The sequence below is a fragment of the Somniosus microcephalus genome, unplaced genomic scaffold (genome assembly GCF_052327205.1).
Source record: "Somniosus microcephalus isolate GS21.2 unplaced genomic scaffold, FLI_Smic_1.0 unresolved_chr2, whole genome shotgun sequence".
Classification (NCBI taxonomy): Eukaryota; Metazoa; Chordata; class Chondrichthyes; order Squaliformes; family Somniosidae; genus Somniosus; species Somniosus microcephalus.
This window is the reverse complement of record NW_028225180.1, coordinates 61222599-61237148: the sequence shown is the minus strand read 5'-3', so window position 1 is coordinate 61237148 and position 14550 is coordinate 61222599. Positions and strand designations below refer to the sequence as shown.

At 48.5% G+C, this 14550-nt stretch overlaps 1 pseudogene; it reads left to right on the top strand.

The window, feature by feature from the left end:
* Window positions 1–3728: 3728 nt before the first annotated feature.
* LOC147092706 (NACHT, LRR and PYD domains-containing protein 12-like) overlaps window positions 3729–14550 on the top strand; it is a 1351730-nt pseudogene continuing 1340908 nt past the window's right edge.

Genomic DNA, 14550 nt, shown 5'->3' with positions numbered 1-14550 from the left:
GATTTTAGACTGAGGAACAACAGCAGGTGAACCAGCACAGGACTGTGAGAGCACCAACCAGAGAGAACCCTTGCGATTCAAAGAGCTACCAGTCATCGACTGGGGCGCAAGGTAAGGGAATGTCCTATTTACTCAGATACGCACTGGTCCTGGAGATGGACTGGGGAGAAAGGTCAGAGAGTCCCATTGACTCAGATACACACTGGTCCTGGAGATGGGACACACAGGTTGCAAGGTAAGGCAGGAAATGGTGAGAATGAGACTGGGAGAGACTGAGCACAATTATCCAGCATGAGGCCGTGCAATGAAATGTGAAGTGAGATCAGTTTCTGTCTCTAAACACACAGTCACACTGAATCTTGTGTGTCTTTCTGAAGCAAGGGGTTTGATCGAAGAGAGGACTGACTCCAGTCTGAGGCAGAGCCCAGCAGACGGACACTTGGCTGTTTATGAGGTGGAGCTGACCTCGCACTAACACTGTCCGATCTCAACATTAAAATATCACCGATGTGATGACAAATCAAGGGGAAAGATTGTGCAGAAAAACTAATTATAGTCAATTCATTGAGCACAGTGTAGAGACAAACCTCAAAGATCAGTATGGCCTGTGACCAGCAGGTATGGAGTATTGTCAGCTTTCCCTAGGGCCAGCTTTTATTACCCACCCCTAGTTGCCCTTGAGAAGTTGACCCGCTGTCTTTAGCCGCTGCAGTCTGTGTGGTGAAGGTACTCGCATAGTGTTGTTAGGGCGGGGGTACCAGGATTTTGAAGGAACTGCAAAATATTTCCAAGTCAGGGGTGTAACTTGGAGGGAAACTTGGAGGTGGTGGTGTTCGCATGTGCCTGCTGCCCTTGTCCTTCTAGGTGGTAGAGGTCGCGGGTTTGGGAGGTGCTGCCGAAGAAGTCTTGGCCAGTTGTAGCAGTGCATCTTGTAGATGGCAGTTACGATGCGCCAGTGGTGGAGGGAGTGAAAGTTTAAGGTGGTGGATGGGGGGCCAATCAAGCGAGCTGCTTTGTCATGGATATTATCGAGCTTCTGGAGTGTTGTTTGTGCTGCACTCAACCAGGCAAGTGGAGGGTATTCCATCATAATATAAGAAATAGGAGCAGGAGTCGGCCATTTGGCCCCTCGAGCCTGCTCTGCCATTCAATAAGATCATGGCTGATCTCCTACCTCAACTCCACTTCCCTGCACGATTCCCATATCCCTTGATTCCCTCAATATCCAAAAATCTATCGATCTCTGCCTTGAATATACTCAACGACTGAGCCTCCAGAGCCGTCTGGGGTAGAGAATTCCAAAGGTTCACCACCCTCTGAGTAAAGAAATTTCCCCTCATCTCAGTCCTAAATGGCCGACCCCTTATTCTGAGGCTGTGGCCCCTGGTTCTAGACTCCCCAGCCAGGTGAATCATCCTCTCTCTGCATCTACCCTGTCGAGCCCTGTAAGAATTTTGTATGTTTCCATGAGATCCCCTCTCATTTTTCTAAACTCTAGAGAATATGGGCTTTGTCGACTCAATCTGTCCTGATAGGACAATCCCCCATTCCAGGAACCAGTCTGATGAAACTTCGTTGCACTCCCTCTATGGCAAATGTATCCTTCCTTACGTAAGGAGACCAAAACTGTACACAATCTGTCAGGTGTGGTCTCACCAGGGCCCTATAGAATTGCAGTAAGACCTCTTTACTATTATACTCAAATCTTCTTGCAATAAAGGCCAACATACCATTTGCTTTCCTAATTGCTTGCTGTACCTACATGTTAACTTTCAGTGATTTGTATACAAGGACACCCAGGTCCCTCTGAACACCAACATTTCCCAATCTCTCACCATTTAAATATACTCTGCTTTTCAATTTTTCCTACCAAAGTGGATAACTTCTCATTTCTCCACATTATATTCCATTTGCCATATTCTTGCCCAGGTGGATTGGAATCAAAAATTGGTTGGCAAATCAGTAATTGAACAATGGGAGGCCTTCAAAGAGGAGATGGTTCGGGTACAGTGTTGAGACATTCCTACGAGGGGGAAAGGAGGGACATCCAAAGCTAGAATTCCCTTGATGACTAAAGATACAGAGGTTAAAATGAGACAGAGCAAGGAGGCCTGTGACAAATGTAAGGTTCAAAATACAGTCGAGAACCAAGCAGAATATAGATAGAACCGAGACGATCTGAAAAGGGGATTAAGGGGCATAGAGAGAGTAGATGAGAATAGATTAGCGGCTAACATAAAAGGGAACCCAAAATCCTTTTATAAATACATAATAGTGGAAGGGTGAGGTCGAATAGGGACCAAAAAGGAGAACATGTGGAGGCAGATGGCATGGCTGAGCTATTAAATGAATACTTTGCATCTGTCTTCACTGGAGAAGAGGATGCTGCCAATGTAGCAGTAAAGGAGGAGGCAGTAGCGATATTGGATAGGATAAAAATAGATAAAGAGGAGGTTATTATAAGGTTGGCAGTCCTCAAATTAGGAATGTCACCCGGCATGGATGGGGTGCATCCTAGGTTAATGAGGGAAGTAAGGGTGGAAATTGCAGAGGCTCTGGCCACAATCTTCCAATTCGCCTTGGATATGGGGGTGGATATGCCAGTGGACTGTAGCAACTGTTACATCCCAGTTTTAAAAAAGGGGAGAGGGCTAAACCCAGTAACTACGGGCCAGTCAGCCTAATGCCGGTGGTGGGGAAACTTTTAGAGACAATAATCTGGGACAAAATTCATTGGCATCTTTTGGAAAGTATGGGCTAATAAATGAAATCAGCACTGATTTTGTTGACAGCAAATCGTGTTTTAACTAACTTGATTGAGTTATTTGATGAAATAATGGAGTGGGTTGAGGGCAGTGCAGTTGCTGTTGTGTACATGGACTTTCAAAAGGCGTTTGACAAAGTACCACATAATAGATTTGGTAGCAAAATTAAAGCCCTTGGAATTAATGGGACAGACAAATACAAAATTGGCCAAGGGACAGAAAGCAGAAAGTAGTGCTGAACGGTTTATTAGGCTGAAGGGAATTATACAGTGGTGTTACCCAGGGGTCGGTATTTGGACCACTGCACTTTTAATGACCTGGACTTGGGTACACAGGACATCATTTCAAAGTGTGCAGAAGATATGCAACTCGGAAATGTAGTAAACAATGAGTAGGAAAGTATCAAACTTCAGGAAGTCAGAGACAGACTGCTAAAATGGGCAGACACATGGCAGGTGAAATTTAACAGCAGTGTGAAGTGATGCATTTTGGCAGGAAGAAGGAAGAGAGGCAATATTTACTATAGTACAATTTTAAAAGTGGTGCAGGAACACAATATCAGTTAAAATAAAAACCTATATTGGGCCTCAATATTCACATATACCTTGTTAAATGCAAACAACAAAAATGTCATTCGTTCTTCACCTGGGGTTGTATGTACACAAATCTTTGACGGTGGCAGGTCAAGTTGTGTCAAGAAGGCTGTTAAAGTACATTGGATCATTGGCTTTATTAATAGAGGAATAGTGTACAAAAGCAAGGAAGTTATGCTAAACTTTATAAAACACTGGTTAGGCCTCAGCTGCATATTGTGTACAATTCAGGGCACCACACTTTTAGGAAGGATGTTAAGGCCTTGGAGAGGGTGCGGAAGAGAATTCCAAAAATGGTTCCAGGGATGAGGGACTTCATACTCTGCTGTGACCTGGAATGAACTGTTTTGCAGGTAACAAATTAACTGATATGGGGAATCCATCAAGTAAACAACGTCATATTCAAAGGCCTGCTGCAAGGGATGGTGATCAGGCCGCAGGAACTGGTACAAGTGAAGCGACTCCTTCTCTCGGAGATTCATTAATCGAGTATACTCCAAGCTTTGACCAAAACACAGGTGAGTAGAATGAAACTCGTTTCAAATTTTTGAACCTTCAACCATTACAGCAAAACTTGGCCCACTCGCTTATCGAAGAGCAAGGAAATAATATCATACACTTACAAATATCCAACCATTGTTCATAGCTATACTTCAGGCATTTTCTGGTTTCTGTTCTCCACACTTATATTTATTTCATGGTTTTTAGAAAATGTGATAATGGGGTGGAAATGGCTTTTAGTGCACAGAATGGGTGAGAGAATCCAAGAGAGAGATCAGAACAGGGACACAGCCTCTGATGGCAGTCCCTACTCGGAGAGAGCGATCAGAAAGGGTCTTAGCCTCGCTTCACAGTCCCTACTGAGAGAGATCAGAACAGGGACTCCACCCACGGTCACAGTCCCTACTGAGAGAGATCAGAACAGGGACTCAACCCACAGTCACAGTCCCTACTGAGAGAGATCACAACAGGGACTCAACCCACGGTCACAGTCCCTACTGAGAGAGATCAGAAGAGGAATTCAACCCACGGTCACAGTCCCTACTGAGAGAGATCAGAACAGGGACTCAACCCACGGTCACAGTCCCTACTGAGAGAGATCAGAACAGGGACTCAACCCACGGTCACAGTCCCTACTGAGAGAGATCACAACAGGGACTCAACCCACGGTCACAGTCCCTACTGAGAGAGATCAGAACAGGGACTCAACCCACGGTCACAGTCCCTACTGAGAGAGATCACAACAGGGACTCAACCCACGGTCACAGTCCCTACTGAGAGATATCAGAACAGGGACTCGACCCACGGTCACAGTCCCTACTGAGAGAGATCACAACTGGGACTCAACCCATGGTCACAGTCCCTACTGAGAGAGAGAGAGACATCAGAACAGGGACTCAACCCACAGTCACAGTCCCTACTGAGAGAGATCACAACAGGGACTCAACCCATGGTCACAGTCCCTACTGAGAGAGCGACATCAGAACAGGGTCATAGCTTCTGGTCACAATCCCTACTCAAGAGAGAGAGATCAAAACGGTCACAGCCTCTTTTCACAGTTCCTTCTCCGAGAGAGATCAGAAAAGGAACTCCACCTGTGGTCACAGTCCCGACTGAGAGAGAAAGGGGGAGATCAGAACAGGGACACAGCCTCTGGCCACAGTTCCTACTCCGAGACAGAGATCTGAACAGGGGCACAGACACCGGTCTCCGTCCTACTCGGAGAGATCAGAACAGGTGCACAGACTCTGGTCTCCGTCCTACTCGGGGAGATCACAACAGGGGCACAGATGCTGGTCTCCGTCCTACTCAGAGAGATCTGAACAGGGACACAGGTGCTGGTCTCCGTCCTACTCGGAGAGATCTGAACAGGGACACAGCCTCTGGTCTCCGTCCTACTCGGAGAGATCTGAACAGGGGCACAGACTCTGGTCTCCATCCTGCTCAGAGAGATCTGAACAGGGGCACAGCCTCTGGTCTCCATCCTACTCGGAGAGATCAGAACAGGGGCACAGACTCTGGTCTCCATCCTACTCGGAGAGATCTGTACAGGGGCACAGACTCTGGTCTCCATCCTACTCGGGGAGAGATCTGAACAGGGGCACAGACTCTGGTCTCCATCCTGCTCAGAGAGATCTGAACAGGGGCACAGCCTCTGGTCTCCATCCTACTCGGAGAGATCAGAACAGGGGCACAGACTCTGGTCTCCATCCTACTCGGGGAGAGATCTGAACAGGGGCACAGACTCTGGTCTCCATCCTACTCGGGGAGAGATCTGAACAGGGGCACAGACTCTGGTCTCCATCCTACTCAGGGAGATCTGAAAAGGGGCACAGCCTCTGGTCTCCATCCTACTCGGGGAGAGATCTGAACAGGGGCACAGACTCTGGTCTCCATCCTACTCGGAGAGATCTGAAAAGGGGCACAGGCTCTGGTCTCCGTCCTACTCGGGGAGAGATCTGAACAGGGGCACAGACTCGAGTCTCCATCCTACTCGGAGAGATCTGAAAAGGGGCACAGGCTCTGGTCTCCGTCCTACTCGGGGAGAGATCTGAACAGGGGCACAGACTCTTCTCTCCGTCCTACTCGGAGAGATCAGAACAGGGGCACAGACTCTGGTCTCCGTCCTACTCAGGGAGAGATCTGAACAGGGGCACAGGTTCTTCTTTCCGTCCTACTCGGAGAGATCAGAACAGGGGCACAGACTCTGGTCTCCATCCTACTCAGGGAGAGATCAGAACAGGGGCACAGACTCTGGTCTCCGTCCTACTCAGGGAGAGATCTGAACAGGGGCACAGACTCTGGTCTCCATCCTACTCGGGGAGAGATCTGAACAGTGGCACAGACTCTGGTCTCCATCCTACTCAGGGAGATCTGAAAAGGGGCACAGGCTCTGGTCTCCATCCTACTCGGGGAGAGATCTGAACAGGGGCACAGACTCTGGTCTCCATCCTACTCGGGGAGAGATCTGAACAGGGGCACAGGCTCTGGTCTCCATCCTACTCGGGGAGAGATCTGAACAGGGGCACAGACTCGTGTCTCCATCCTACTCGGAGAGATCAGAACAGGGGCACAGGCTCTGGTCTCCGTCCTACTCGGGGAGAGATCTGAACAGGGGCACAGACTCTTCTCTCCATCCAACTCGGAGAGATCAGAACAGGGGCACAGGCTCTTCTTTCCGTCCTACTCGGAGAGATCAGAACAGGGGCACAGACTCTGGTCTCCGTCCTACTCAGGGAGAGATCTGAACAGGGGCACATACTCTGGTCTCCATCCTACTCGGAGAGATCCGAACAGGGGCACAGACTCTTCTCTCCGTCCTACTCGGAGAGATCAGAACAGGGGCACAGCCTCTGGTCTCCGTCCTACTTGGGGAGAGATCCGAACAGGGGCACAGACTCTGGTCTCCGTCCTACTCGGAGAGATCCGAACAGGGACACAGATGCTGGTCTCCGTCCTACTCGGAGAGATCCGAACAGGGACACAGACACTGGTCTCCATCCTACTCGGAGAGATCCGAACAGGGACACAGATGCTGGTCTCCATCCTACTCGGAGAGATCTGAACAGGGACACAGCCTCTGGTCTCCATCCTGCTCAGAGAGATCTGAACAGGGGCACAGACTCCGGTCTCCATCCTGCTCAGAGAGATCTGAACAGGGGCACAGACTCCTGTCTCCATCCTGCTCAGAGAGATCTGAACAGGGACACAGCCTCTGGTCTCCATCCTGCTCAGAGAGATCTGAACAGGTGCACAGACTCCGGTCTCCATCCTGCTCAGAGAGATCAGAACAGGGGCACAGACTCTGTTCTCCGTCCTACTCGGGGAGAGATCTGAACAGGGGCACAAACTCTGGTCTCTGTAATACTCGGAGAGATCTGAACAGTGGCACAGACTCTGGTCTCCGTCCTACTTGGGGAGAGATCCGAACAGGGGCACAGACTCTGGTCTCCGCCCTACTCGGAGAGATCAGAACAGGGGCACAGACTCTGGTCTCCATCCTACTCGGGGAGAGATCCGAACAGGGGCACAGACTCTGGTCTCCGTCCTACTCGGGGAGAGATCCGAACAGGGGCACAGACACTGGTCTCCATCCGACTTGGGGAGAGATCCGAACAGGGGCACAGACTCTGGTCTCCATCCTACTCGGAGAGATCAGAACAGGGGCACAGACTCTGGTCTCCGTCCTACTCGGGGAGAGATCCGAACAGGGGCACAGACACTGGTCTCCATCCTACTCAGGGAGAGATCAGAACAGGGGCACAGACTCTGGTATCCATCCGACTTGGGGAGATCAGAACAGGGGCACAGACTCTGGTCTCCATCCTACTCGGAGAGATCAGAACAGGGGCACAGACTCTGGTCTCCATCCTACTCGGAGAGATCAGAACAGGGGCACAGACTCTGGTCTCCATCCTACTCGGAGAGATCAGAACAGGGGCACAGACTCTGGTCTCCATCCGACTTGGGGAGATCAGAACAGGGGCACAGACTCTGGTCTCCATCCGACTTGGGGAGATCAGAACAGGGGCACAGACTCTGGTCTCCATCCGACTTGGGGAGATCTGAACAGGGGCACAGACTCTGGTCTCCATCCTACTCGGAGAGATCAGAACAGGGGCACAGACTCTGGTCTCCATCCTACTCGGAGAGATCAGAACAGGGGCACAGACTCTGGTCTCCATCCGACTTGGGGAGATCAGAACAGGGGCACAGACTCTGGTCTCCATCCGACTTGGGGAGATCAGAACAGGGGCACAGACTCTGGTCTCCATCCGACTTGGGGAGATCTGAACAGGGGCACAGACTCTGGTCTTCGTCCTACTCGGAGAGATCACAGCAGGGGCACAGACTCTGGTCAAAGTACCTACTTGAAGAGAGGAATCCGAACAGGGACACAGCCTTTTCCTTTTTTTTTTCGGGGGTTTGGGCGTCGCTGGCAAGGCCAGCATTTATTACCCATATCTAATTGCCCTTGGAAAGGTGGTGGTGAGCCGCCTTCTTGAACCGCTGCAGCCCGTGTGGTGAAGGTACTCCCATAGTGCTGTTAGGGAGGGAGCTCCAGGATTTTGACCCAGTGACGATGAAGGATCGACGATATACTTCTAAGTCAGGATGGTGTGTAACTTGGAGGAAACTTGTGGGTGGCGGTATTCCAATGCTCCTGCTGCCCTTGTCCTTCTAGGTGGAAGAATTCGTGGGTTTGGGGGGTGCTGCCGAAGAAGCCTTGGCGAGTTGCTGCAGTGCATCTTGTAGATAGTACATGCTGCAGCCACGGTACGCCGGTGGTGGAGGGAGTGAAAGTTTAAGGTGGTGGATGGGGTGCCAATCAAGTGGGCTGCTTTATCCTGGATGGCGTCGAGCTTCTTGAGTGTTGTTGGAGCTGCACTCATCCAGGCAAGTGGAGAGTATTCCATCACACACCTGACTTGTGCCTTGTAGATGTTGGAAAGGATTTCGGGAGTCGGGAGGTGAGACCCTCGCCGCAGAGTACCCAGCCTCTGACCTGCTCTTTTTGCCACAGTATTTATCTAGCTGGTCCAGTTAAGTTTCTGGTCAATGGTGACCCCCCCCCGGATGTTGATGGTGGGGGATTTGGCGATGGTAATGCCGTTGAATGTCATGGGGAGGTGGTTCCACTCTCGCTTGTTTTCCTGGCACTTGTGGCGTGAATGTTACCTGCCACTTATCAGCCCAAGCCTGAATGTCGTCAAGGACTTGCTGCATGCGGCCATGGACTGCTTCCTTATCTGAGGAGTTACGAATGGCGCTGAGCACTGTGCAGTCATAAGTGAAGATCCCCACTTCTGACCTCATGATGTAGGGAAGGTCATTGATGAAGCAGCTGAAGATGGTTTGGCCTAGGACACTGCCCTGAGTAACTCCTGCAGCAGTGTCCTGGGGCTGTGATGACTGCCCTCCAACCACCACAACAATCTTCCTTTGTGCTAGGTATGACTCCAGCCAGTGGAGAGTTTTCCTCCAATTCCCATTGGCATCAGTTTTGCTAGGGCTCCTTGATGCCAGACTCGGTCAAATGCTGCCTTGATATCAAGGGAAGTCACTCTCTCCTCACCCCTGGAATTCAGCTCTTTTGCCCATATTTGGACCAAGGCTGTAGTTGGGTCTGGAGCCGAGTGGTCCTGGCGGAAACCCAAACTGAACATCGATGAGCAGGTTATTGGTGAGTATGTGTCGCTTGATGGCACTGTCAATGACACCTTTCATTACTTTGCCAGGGGAAACATCCTCCCTGCATCCAGTCCGTCTAGCCCTGTCAGAATTTTACACGTTTCAATGAGATCCCCTCTCATTCTTCTAAACTGTAGTGAATACAGGCCGAGTCGATCCAATCTGTCCTCATACAACAGTCCTGCCATCCCAGGAATCAGTCTGGTGAACCTTCGCTGCACTACCTCAATGGCAAGTATATCCTTTCTTGGGTCTGGAGACCAAAACCGCACACAGTACTCGAGGTATGGTCTCACCAAGGCCCTGTACAACTATAGTAAGACATCCTTGCTCCTGTACTCAAACCCTCTTGCAATGAAGGGCCTTAGTGTTAGGAGGGATTAAATACGCGGGGTTACGGGGATAGAGCTTGGGTGGGATGGCTGTCGGTGTAGGGACCGGGTGCTAGGGTTTGGATGATCAGCCATGATCTCGTTGAATGGCGGAGCAGGCTAGAAGGGCCGAATGGCCTACTCCTGCTCCTATCTTCTATGTTTCTATTTGCCTTCCTAACTGCTTGCTGCACCTGCATGTTTGCTTTCAGTGACTGGTGTACAAGGACACCCAGGTCCCTTTTTTACATCAACATTTCCCAATCTATCACCATTTAAATAATACTCTGCCTTTCTGTTTTTCTACCAGAGTGGATAACTTCACATTTATCGATGTTATACTGCATCTGCCATGTCTTTGCCCACTCACTCAACTTGTCCAAATCACCTTGAAGCCTCTTTGCATCCTCCTCACAACTCACAATCCCACCCAGTTTCGTGTCGTCAGCAAACTTGGAAATATTACAGTTGGTTCCCTCATCCAAATCATCATTGATATATATTGTGAATAGCTGGGGCCCAAGCACTGATCCCTGCGGTACCCCACTAGTCACCACCTGCAACCCGAAAAAGAGCCATTTATTCATACACTCTGTTTCCTGTCTGTTAACTAATTTTCAATCCATGCCAGTATATTAGCCCCATCCCATGTGCTTTAATTTTGCACACTATCCTCTTATGTGGGACTTTATCAAAGGCCTTCTGAAAATCCAAATACACCACCTCCACTGGTTCTCCCTTATCTATTCAACCAGTTACATCCTCTAAAAACTCCAGAAGGTTTGTCAAACACGATTTCCCATTCATAAATCCATGTGACTGTCTAATCCCATTGATGTTTTCTAAGTGTCCTGTTATCACTTCCTTTATGATAAGCCCGCTCTACAATTTTCTTTACTACTGATGTTAGGCTAACTGATCTGGAGTTCCCTGTTTTCTCTCTCCTTTTTTAAATAGTGGGGTTACATTTGCCACCCTCCAATATGTAGGAACTGTTCCATAATCTATAGAATTTTGGAAGATGGCAACCAATGTATCCACTATTTCAATGGCTACCTCTTTTAGTACTCTGGGATACAGATTATCAGGCCCTGGGGATTTATCGGCTTTCAGTCCAATTCTTTGGCATTTTTTTTTACTAATACTAATTTCCTTTAATTCCTCCTTCTCACTAGACCCTTGGTTCCCTAGCATTTCTGGGAAGTTATTTGGTTCTGTCTCCACGGTAGAGGACACAAAGTATTTGTTTAATTGCTCACCCATTTCCTTGTTCCCCATTATAAATTCTCTTGCTTCTGACTGTAAGGGACCTACATTTGCCTTCACTACTCTTTTTCTTTTTACATACTTGTAGAACCTTTTACAGTCTGCTTTTATATTCCTTGAAAGTTTACTCTCATACTCTATTTTTCCCCTCTTAATCAATCTCTTGGCCTTTTTTTGCTGAACTCTAAACTGCTCCCAGTCCTAATGCTTGCTATTTCTTCTGGCAACTTTATATGACTCCTCTTTGGATCTAATACTAACCTTAATTTATTTTGTTAGCCATGGTTGGGCCGCTTTTCCTTTGGAGTGTTTGTGCCAGAAAGGAATGTATAACTGTTGCAATTCATGCATTCGTTCCTTAAATGTTAGCCATTGCCTATCCACCCTCATGCCATTCGGCCCGTTGAGTCCATGCCTCGGACCTCACCTACTCCCACTCCCCCACCCTTTCCCCGTAGCATTGCAATTTATTTTCCTACATATCCAATTCCATTTTGAAAGCAATGATTGAGTCTGCCTCCACCACCCTTTCAGGCAGTGCAGTTCAGATCCTAGCCACTCGCTGCGTAAAAAAGTTTTCCTCATGTCGCCTTTGCCAATTTGTGTTACTCTGCGTTCTCGACCCTTCCAGCCATGGGAACAGTTTCTCTCTCTCTACTCTGTCTAGACCCCATGTGATTTTTGAACACCTCGATCAAATCTCCTCTCAACCTTCTCTGCTTTCAGGAGAACAACCCAACTTCTCCAGTCTATCCATGTAACTGAAGTCCCTCATCCCTGGAATAATTCTTGTAAATCTTTTCTGCACCCTCTCTAAGGCCTTCACATCCTTCCTAAAGTGCGGTGCTCAGAATTGGACACACTACTCCAGTTGAGGCCGGAACAGTTTTTCATAAAGGCTCATCATAATGTCCTTGCTCTTGAACTCTATCCCTCTATGAAGCTCAGGATCCTGTATGCTTTCTTAACCGCTTTCTCAACCTGCCCTGCCACCTTCAACGACTTGTGCACATATACCCCAGGTCTCTCTGTTCATGCACTCTCTTTAGGATTGCACCCTCTAGTTTATATTGCCCCTCCTCGTTCTTCCTACCGAAATGTATCATTTCGCACTTTCCTGCGTAAAATTTCATCTGCCACGTGTCCGCCCATTCCACCAGCCTGTCCATGTCCTCTTGAAGTCCATCACTATCCTCCTCACTGTTCACTATACTTCCAAGTTTTGTGCCATCTGCAATTTTTGAAATTGTGCCCTGTACATTCAAGTCATTAATATATATCCAAGCAAAGCAGTGGTCCTAGTACAGACCTCTGGGGAACACCACTATATAACTTCCTCCAGTCCAAAAACAACCATTTGCCACTACTCTCTGTTTCCTGTCACTTAGCCAATTTCGTATCCATGCTGCCACTGTCCCATCAAATAAACGTGCCCAGTTGCCATGTGGGTGAAGAGTTAGACGTGTGTATTTCCATCTCCAGCCTCGCTTTCCTCTCAAATGTTTTGTCACCTCCTGAATCTCTAACTATCTCTCACAATTCCATGTTTGAATCTCCTATCTGGTTTCCGCTCCTGGCACAGCACTGAAGTGGCAATAATCAACGTCACAAATGTCACTTTCTATGAGAGTGACCGTGGTAAACTATCCCTTCTCATTCTTCTCGACCTCTACAGTCCTGATGTGGTCGAACACAACACCCTCCTCCAACGCCTCTCCTCTGATGTCCAACTCAGTGGGACTGCCCTCGCTGGGTTCCACCCAGCCAGTCCCAACCAGGGAATCTCCTTCAATGGCTTCTCTTCCCGCACTGTTACCTCTGGAATCCTCCATGGATCTCTCCTCCCCTCTTCCTATTTCTGATCTTCATGCTGTCCCTCGGAGTCATTAGCTGGAGACAAGAGATCAGCTCTCACATGTACGCTGACAACACTCCTCTCTCTCTCTCCAACACCTCTCTCAATTCCGCCATTGCCTCTGCTTTGTCACGCTGCTTCTCCGACAGCCAGTCTGAGGTGAACTCATTTCTCCAGTTGAACATTGGGAAGACCGAAGACATTGTCTTCGGCCCGCCTTGAATTCTGTTCCCTTGCCAGTGATTCCATCCGCGCCCCAGCCAGTGCCACTGATTGAAGCAGACTGTTCGCAACCTCAGCGTTCTTCATGATCCCGTCCCTTTCTGTCTCTCGAAGCTCCTCCAGCCCTACAAGCCCTCGCCACCTAGACCTCTCTTTCTCCGACTCTGGCCTCTTGTGCATTTCGCCCTCCCCTGCCCCATCTATGGTGACTGCCTTCAGCTGTCCCGGCTCAATACTCAGCAGTTCCCCACCTAAACCTCTCCAGCTCCCTCTCCTTCACGACACTCCTAAAACTTTGATTAACTTTTTCACCACCTCCTTTATTCAGTGCCCATCTTTTGTCTTGTATGCTTCTGTGAAGCGCCTTGGGATGTTTTTCGATGTTAAAAGCGCTGTGGAAATGCAAGTTGTTATTGCTGTGTGTTTATTATACTAGTGGCAGCGTGAGTGACACAGCAGATAACTGAATCTTACAAGGTCTCAAACATGGTTGTAAATTAATGCCGTAGAATAACTTCAGCTATAGTTTGGAGAAATTACTGACCCGAGACTGAATCGCTTCTACAGTTCCATGCTGGAAGGGAATCTGAGTGATGGTTTGATTGGACGCACGTGCATGGGTGCACACACAGCGAGACACGGGCACAAGTGGAGTATTGTGACTGTTAAACAGCAGGCAAATCTACCACTTGTATATAAATCTACCACATCAATATTTATGTCATTTTCTGAGATTGTAAGACCCCCTAATGATATTCGAAACAAAAATGCTGTGCATCACCTCATTGTTTAACGTTACACGATACATAACATTAGTGTTAATATTCGTTGAACAGTGGTAAATGTACTCGCCAGTGGCTCAGTGGGTAGCACCCTCGCCTCTGAGTCAGAAGGTTGTGGGTTCAAGTTCACTCCCGACACTTGAGCACAAACATCTAGACTGACACTACAGTGCATTACTGAGGGAGTGCTGCACTGTTGGAGGTGCTGTCTTTCGTGTGAGACGTTAAACCGTGTCTGCTCGCTCAGGTGGATGTAAAAGATCCCATGGCACTATTTCGAAGAAGAGCAGGGGAGTTATCCCTGGCCAATATTTATCCCTCAATCAACACAACAATAAAAAAACAGATTATCTGGTCATTATCACATTGCTGTTTGTGGAAGTAGCTGAGTGCAAATTGGCTACTGCTTTTCCTATATTACAACAGTGACTACACTGCATAAAAAGTACTTCATTAGCTGCAAAGCACTTTGGGACGTCCGGCCTTTTTTCCTGCAGTGTTCAT